The sequence below is a fragment of the Aplysia californica genome, unplaced genomic scaffold (assembly GCF_000002075.1).
Source record: "Aplysia californica isolate F4 #8 unplaced genomic scaffold, AplCal3.0 scaffold00915, whole genome shotgun sequence".
Taxonomy (NCBI): domain Eukaryota; kingdom Metazoa; phylum Mollusca; class Gastropoda; order Aplysiida; family Aplysiidae; genus Aplysia; species Aplysia californica.
In genome coordinates, this window is record NW_004798185.1 from 200,929 (window position 1) to 208,536 (window position 7,608).

A 7,608-nucleotide genomic window follows, 5' to 3' on the forward strand; every position below is an offset into this window, starting at 1 on the left:
CCTCTCTCTCTCTGTCTCTCTCTCTCTCTCTGTGTCTCTCTCTGTCTCTCCCTCATCCTTTTACCACACTGTATACTTACACATGTGCGCGTTAGCGTTTTTGGGGAGCATTGGGATAAGAGACAAGCACAAGAGGAACATTTTCATCCTCATAAAAGAAGTTGAATTTGGCAAAACTTCCATTTGTTCGAGCCAAAATAAAATATTTCAAATTTAACAATCAATAGACTTATTCCAATTCCAGAGGTAAGTCCAAGTGTTTTGATCAGTTGTTGTTTTTTTCAGGCATGTTGCCCAGAACTATTGTCTCTAATCTCTGAGAGGGATGGAATTTCTCACGTTTAATATTATATTTTATCCAGTTTTGACAAAGAGAAGCTGAGCAGTTAAAATTCAAAAGACAATAAAACGTTGCAGAAATGACTGTAGACATCAATTTCTAGAACCTATGTTGTACAGGGAAACTTAATCAATGCCTTCAGGTTAATTTCTTGACTTTCCACGCTTGTGGTAAAAATATTAATTGATCATCGTTTAATTTCAGCTTGAAATGCCAATTGAAAAAGAAATTAAAATTGAAGATAGTGAGCTAACCACAAAAAAAACGAAAAAAAAAGATAACAGCCAAACAATAGCGCAATGCAGCGGAAAAGAGAACAGTGATGCGGCAGAAAAAAAGAAACCCCAGACAAAGCCAACGCGTCACAAACTTGGCGATGCGTGCGCGAAAGGGAACAAACAAGAACAGTTGCCAAGACGCCACACAGACCTGGAGCATACCAAAGTAATGGGAAATATGTACAACATTCGAGTCAGTTCAAAACAAAATTAAGTGAAATGTGCACACGAAACAACTACATGCAGACAGCAAGATTTGCAAAATGGTCAAAGCAATTGTAATATTTAGAAGTTTTTCTCACGTTTAAAAAGAAATGTTCTTCAAAAATTCAAAATAAAATGTAAGAAGCTTTCTATATTTTACGCACTTGTCTTTTTTTTTTTCTTTTTTTTTTTGGTTTGGAAGTTCCCATTTCCGGCATAGAGGTGAGCCATTTGTTCTTAAAATTGCCCTTTTAGAGAAATCTAGTAGATTGGTATTCTGTTTATAACGTTTCTATTCTAAGCCTTAATTACGTTTCAAGGGACTATGCCAGTGTTAAGAATTCCACACTAATATTTATTATTGTCCCAAAGCTTACAAAATGGAACTCGGATATAACAACACATTTGGATATAACGAATGCCTGTTCGAAGAGCCTCGATAATCCAACAAAAATAAAAGAAAGGAAACTAAAATACATCATATAGGTGCCAATTGGCTTCGTGAAATAACATATCTTGAACTTTTTAGACACAATGGAAAAGAGCACTCTAGGTTTCAACATTAACTACTCAATATTGTCTTTATACATTTCGTATCGAGACTTTTTTTTTTTAACAGAAAGTGATATAAGAAATGTACAAAGAAATCAAAATATAAAATAGTCTTTCAAAAATCTGGACAACATCGGGAATTTAGATTTCAGGATTCATCTGAGAAAAATCACAATTCTAAAAACAAAATAAACGTCGCTGCAGCCCGCCTCCTCAAAGATTCACTTTGCGTCAAAAGGGCGGGTTGAGCAAACTATCTACAATTATAACTATATATTATGTACGATATTGTTTAGGAAATGTTCAAACAACGCAGTGTATTACATCAGCTTCACAACGTACAGCGTTAGATGTACTATTCTTTCAGGTGTTCGCTTAGTTGTTGTTTTTATGAAACTGTTGCATTTCAGCTGTTTAAGTCGACTTTGATTTGTGAAGATTTTATTGGACTCATGTTTATTAGGTTTTAACATTTTAAGTTAAAAGACACAGTAGACTATACCGTCCGTTATCAAATCAGTGAACATTGAAGCTTTGCCAAATAAGCTACAAGACATCTCACGAGGTTTCGTCTTGTTGGGTTTTCTTTTTTTGTTGGTTCTTTTTTTTTCAAGATCAACGAACTTTTCAGTTTCGAAAAAAAAAGCCAATCGGCGCCTGTAATGCAGAGGTTAAGTGTTTCACTGTCGAATACAGGAGACTCTAGTTCGATTCCCTATCTCTCTCTCTCTCTGAGTATCTTGGTCTTTTGAGCTGGGATTTCGTCTCTCTCTCTCTCTCTCTCTCTCTCTCTCTCTCTCTCTCTCTCTCTCTCTCTCTCTCTCTCTCTCTCTCTCTCTCTCTCTCTCTCTCTCTCTCAACCCAGGTTGGCCCTGACAGGCAGAGTCGAAGCCCGCCTTCTAAATGATCTAAATCGTGTCGACTTGGTTGTAAAAGCACATACATTTAATTTAAAAAAAAGAAAAGATAACCCGCAACATACCTAACTATAACACCAAGCATCCAAATTATAGGGACCCCGGAAAATGAATGTTTACAGAACGCATCTTAAAAACTCCGAAGTGGTGTCTTTGACATTATCAAACAGCCGCGGGCGTCGTTTTACCGGAGCAAGGGATTCTATCCTTCCCGCTGTTCACACGTTTGTTCAGGGGCGCATGAATAATAATTAGGTGTCACTTGACAGACTTCTGCCGTTTTACGTACGCGATCAGAGGATTTGTGGCGCATCGGAACTGTCGCGACAAAGAGTAAGTCGGTCTTTATGAAAAATTGATCCTAGTGTTGAAGAGGATCAGCATTTCTTGTGTCGTACAAACGCTGGAACGTCGATTGTTATGTTGAAATGATTCAAAAGGAATTATCTGATCTTATCAAACTTTAGTGAAGGGCTCCTCCGATGCACTACACGCACATGTACGCGCGCACACAGACGCATACACGCGCACACACACGCGCACGCAGACACACACACACACACGCACAAACACATACACACACGCACGCACACGCACGCACGCGCGCGCGTACACACATAATGAACACGAGCTAGTGTTTCATATTTTTGAATACTCTTCTTTCCGACGATTCCTGTTCTGCTGAAACCGAAAAGAAGTTTCACTTTCTCGGGCCGAAAAACCAGGTACAAAGAATGAAGTAGATTTGATTGGGGAATTATGTCTTTGTTACCAATGTAAGCTGGGATCTATTATACAGTATGTCTAAGCAACCTCCAAGACCCTTTCCCATTTTTCTTTTCAATACTTCGTTCATCAGTGTTGTAGAGTATATGTGAGGCAGCGTGGTGGAATCAGGCTCTCGTCAATTTTTGGGCATGTGGAGTTATTGGTATCATCTTAAAGCTTGTTTACTTGTCTTTATTTGGATGGGGGGAAAAAATCCATTTATCTTGAATGCAAGTCGCGATATTTCCGAAAGAAGGAGGTGAGGTTATATGTTTTCAAAGGTAAAATTAGTGAGAAAATGGCAGCCAAAGATTAGTTATTTTTTTAGCTTAAGAGTTCGTGATAACAGCAGGGTTACATTTTTGTGATTTTAATCAACGTTTTTCGGGAAAATCCACCCAGAAATTAATTCTTTAATGGGCATGAAAGGTGTTGAGCCAAAAAACAAAAATTTGATAAAAATTCACAAACCTGCAGAAAAATGCAAGTTTCTTCACTTTGATTATTTTGACGAGAGCCTGATTCCACCTTGCTGCCTCACATGTACAGATTGTTTAAAGGAATGAGGTCCGTAGGGAGTCTTCAGGAACTTTAGTGCAATAAAAACCCAACAAAACTGTGGTAACAAGTCATGTTTAAACTCAAATAGAAATAGCTCATGGCCTTTGCCATGTCTGGTCAATATACCAATGATTCCTAACTTTTGTTGTAACATCGAGTAGTGAGAAGTGCAAGTGTCTGTATTTCCGGATGCACATGTCTGATGTCAGGTTGTACAACGCTCGGAGACAAATTTTGGGGCACTTAAAACAAAAGAAATGTAACTACCTTCTTCATACAGAATTTTCAATTATGCCCCCCTCCCCCTTTAACCTAAAAGGGCAGGCAGTGACATGTATACTTTGAAAGATTCAAATTTGTGTTTCTGATCTGGGTATGTTGGTTCAAAATGTGCCGCAATATTGCTTTGAGTCTGCTGCTGATCAGACATGTGTCTGCTATGTTCTTATAAAGGGAATGTCAAGTTCACCGAGGTTCGCGATTCTTTTCCCACCCTGTCTCCTTCAGAGCTTTTCGTACCCCAATACCTCGCGACGGGTGATGTGCTATATCAACCTCTCCTAACCTCCCGCCCCTTCTCTCTCTCTCTCTCTCTCTCTCTCTCTCTCTCTCTCTTTCTCTCCCTATATCTCTTTCTCTCCCTATATCTCTTTTTCTGTCGTTCTTTTCCTGAACTGTACACACAAATCTTTCGCACTGCTGCTCTGGTCTAGCTGAACTGTGTCAAACTGCATTTGAATATAATTATTATCTTTTTACCCCGTTGATTAATAACGCTACTCGCTTCTTCAAAACTACAAGTGGGTGACATTTCAGCATTCCGAAAGTGGCGCCCGAAGCTTTAGGCCGGGTTCGGGGCGTTGTTTGACATATTTTTTTACCTCTGAAGGACGGAGGATCGCGAGGATGACGTGAATGGCGACCAGCACACGCCGCGACAGGCAAAGAATTGAGCGAGGCGGGGGAAAATATGTGATGAAAAAAACTCCCATGTTTTTTGACAAAGGAGAAGAGGCGCAGTCTGTGAAAGAGGTTTTGTAATTCTACCCATCCTTCTATGCTCACAAGAAAGACAGCCTTGGATTGTTTACTTGGTGAAGCATATCCCCTGTTGAAACCTCAAGCCCCCGACGCCTTCACGGCTTATTTAGATTCTGGTGACAAGCTTGTCATTATTTCTCGTTTCCTAACCCGAGAATTGTGAGTTCAAATCCCACGCTCTTTTAGCTAGCTTATGGTATTCAAGAGGTGTGACCAATAAGCAAAGCGTGTCTGAAAAAGAAAACAAGGTGTGAACAGCAGTGCAAAAGTCTCTGTACATACGTTACGTTCTAAGAAATGAATCGACACAGGGCTATAAGCATTTCAGTCTATTGTCTTCTGTCCCGGGTTAACGAGTAAAACTTGCACAGAGTAAAAGTGTTGAATTCAGTATACATTTATGAAAGGGTTGTCGATTGAGAGTTTAAAGCTGTGAACCAAAACAGCGATAAGCCACAAGTTAAGAGAGAAGGTCTACAGAGAGCGAACATTTCGTCTGTGGGAGCTATTGGTGAGCCGTACTAATTACGATTAAACCAGTGTTTGTCAACTTGGGCGGTTTCACCTCTCTTAATGTGCATACTATCTCAGGTAAAGGTTGGAAGGGGGGAGGTAAAGGTTGGAAGGGGGGGGGATGCTAACGGTCACTTTTGTCGTCGATAAAATAGACTTATTCACGAGGTCAGCTCAAAATACAGAAGTACACGTATACACCTAATGAACTAATACAGTTGTATTGCCAGCATGCGCGACTGGAGAAGATACATTATATGGTTGTATGTTCATGCTATTGGTGAGCTTTTTTTAATTACCATGGGCGCATGCACCCATTTCAGATAGATAAATCAATAGAATCTGGGCTCAGAGAGGTACCAGCAATAAGATGGAGGTACTCGATGGTGATAATACGCACCCGCATATGAATTTAACTCACGTCTTTTGGGTACGATGACCAGACGCTTAAACCCTACACCACGGATGCTGGTTTCTTGGGGTGAGGAGGGTGCTTACAGACAGACAAAATAACTGACAGGCAGCAGAAAAAGAGTGGGTGTGACTGACAGAAGGGAAAGAGACAGAGACATTGATACAGAAATGACAGTGTGTAAAAAGCGGGCCATGACATAAATATAGAATCTATCAAAAGATTGAAAAAGCATGACCCTAAAAGGGCGCGCAGCTTCACCAGCAATCTGAGGACCATGCAATACTGTCATGAGATGCAATCTGGCGGCATTCTATAAACTGGTAGCATGCATCAGTGAATCGCTGTACATTATTTTGAATCTGATTTCGTTTTTCTTAATTACCCTGCATATCTTATTTCTAGTCTGGGTTAAGACGTTGCACAGTTTAAACAGGTACGGTCATGCCCTGCACATTAAGAAATGCCTTAAAAAGGGATTTATGACATTTTAAAAACCAAAATCACAAAAAGAAACAAATAAAAAATCCCAGAATGATGCTAAGCAAAAATGACCTCCTCCCCCCCCCCTCTCTCTCTCTCTCTCTCTCTCTCTCTCTCTCTCTCTCTTTCTCTCTCTCTCTCTCTCTTTCTCTCTCTCTCTCTCTTCTCTCTTTCTCTCTCTCTCTCTCTTTCTCTCTCTCTCTCTAACTATTATTTTGTCTATCTATCTATCTATCTATCTATCTATCTATCTATCTATCTATCTATCTATCTATCTATCTATCTATCTATCTATCTATCTATCTATCTATCTATCTATCTATTTGTTTCTCTCTCTCTCTCTCTCTCTCTCTCTCTCTCTCTCTCTCTCTCTCTCTCTCTCTCTCTCTCTCTCTCTCTCTCTCCCTTTTACATTGATATTTCTTATTGTGATCATGTAACACCCATTGCTTGTTTAAGACAGTTAGACCATAACAAAACTTTTCTGGTTATTCCTTAGCTCCTTGTGAACCAAAACGTCTATAATATTCACTCCAAAGAATAGAAAACATGTTTTTTTATCTCTCACGAACGTACTGTTTCCTTTACAGTACAGAAGGACATTCCAAATTGGCATTCAGTTAATCACACACGATAATCAGGATGCATGTTAGCCCGTCGTAACAAATCAGTTATCAGGACACGCAGCTCAGTGGGAACAAAAAACCAACTAACCTGGAGCATGGTGCAAAATAGGAAAATATTCATAATATTTCTATAAAAGATTACCAGTCAAAATGCACATAGTAAAAATCTTAATCGTGAAATTTGTGGGGGAAAATAAAACGCATTATCGAAAACAAACTGCACTGTTTAATATCTTTTTAGCCTTTCTCTTGCAACATGCTAGATCTATTCACTTCAAAGGTCCCGAGGAATTTCGGAGGGAAAATAAATTCGCATGCCGGTTGCGTGGATTTTCGCGAATTTTCCACTTTTCAGTTCACCTAAAAGTGGGTTACATGCAGGAATGACTGTTTTTCAGGTTAATTTTCTTTTTAATTTTTTTTTAAAATCCAGTGTTAAACCAATCTAAAACTATAATATACAATTTCAAGTCAAGGATTTCTAATTTAACGTCAGTAGGTATGGTGAAAATGGTGAAATGGTATGGGTTTAACGCCCCTATCAACACTATTAGGTTATTTAAGGGGCGGGGCCTCCTAGTTTAACGTCCGTCTCCGATAGGACCGAGCCAAGTGGGAAGTTCGTGTAAAGTGTCTTTCCTAAGGAGACAACGTCGGACCGAGCTGAGGCTCAAACCCCCAAACCCGCAATCTCACGATTACGAGTCCGGTAGCCTAACCACTAGGCTACCGACGCCACCCAGTAGGTATTCAGGTTCTCAAAACTTGGCCATTGGTAAATCTATTTGTGCGAAGTGACTTTTGCCTTAGAGCGTCTGAATATGGAACTTTCGGGATGTAAAAAGTTTTATTGTTCCCCACGAAGAGGACTGTACTCCATTGAATTGTGTGTGTGTGTGTGTGTGTGTGTGTC

At 39.7% G+C, this 7,608-nt stretch overlaps 1 protein-coding gene across 1 annotated transcript in view; it reads right to left on the bottom strand.

Annotated features, from left to right (window-relative positions):
- LOC101851681 (SPARC-related modular calcium-binding protein 1) overlaps nt 1-7,608 on the bottom strand; it is a gene marked incomplete at its 5' end in the record, with an annotated part of 32,439 nt that overhangs the window by 18,496 nt on the left and 6,335 nt on the right.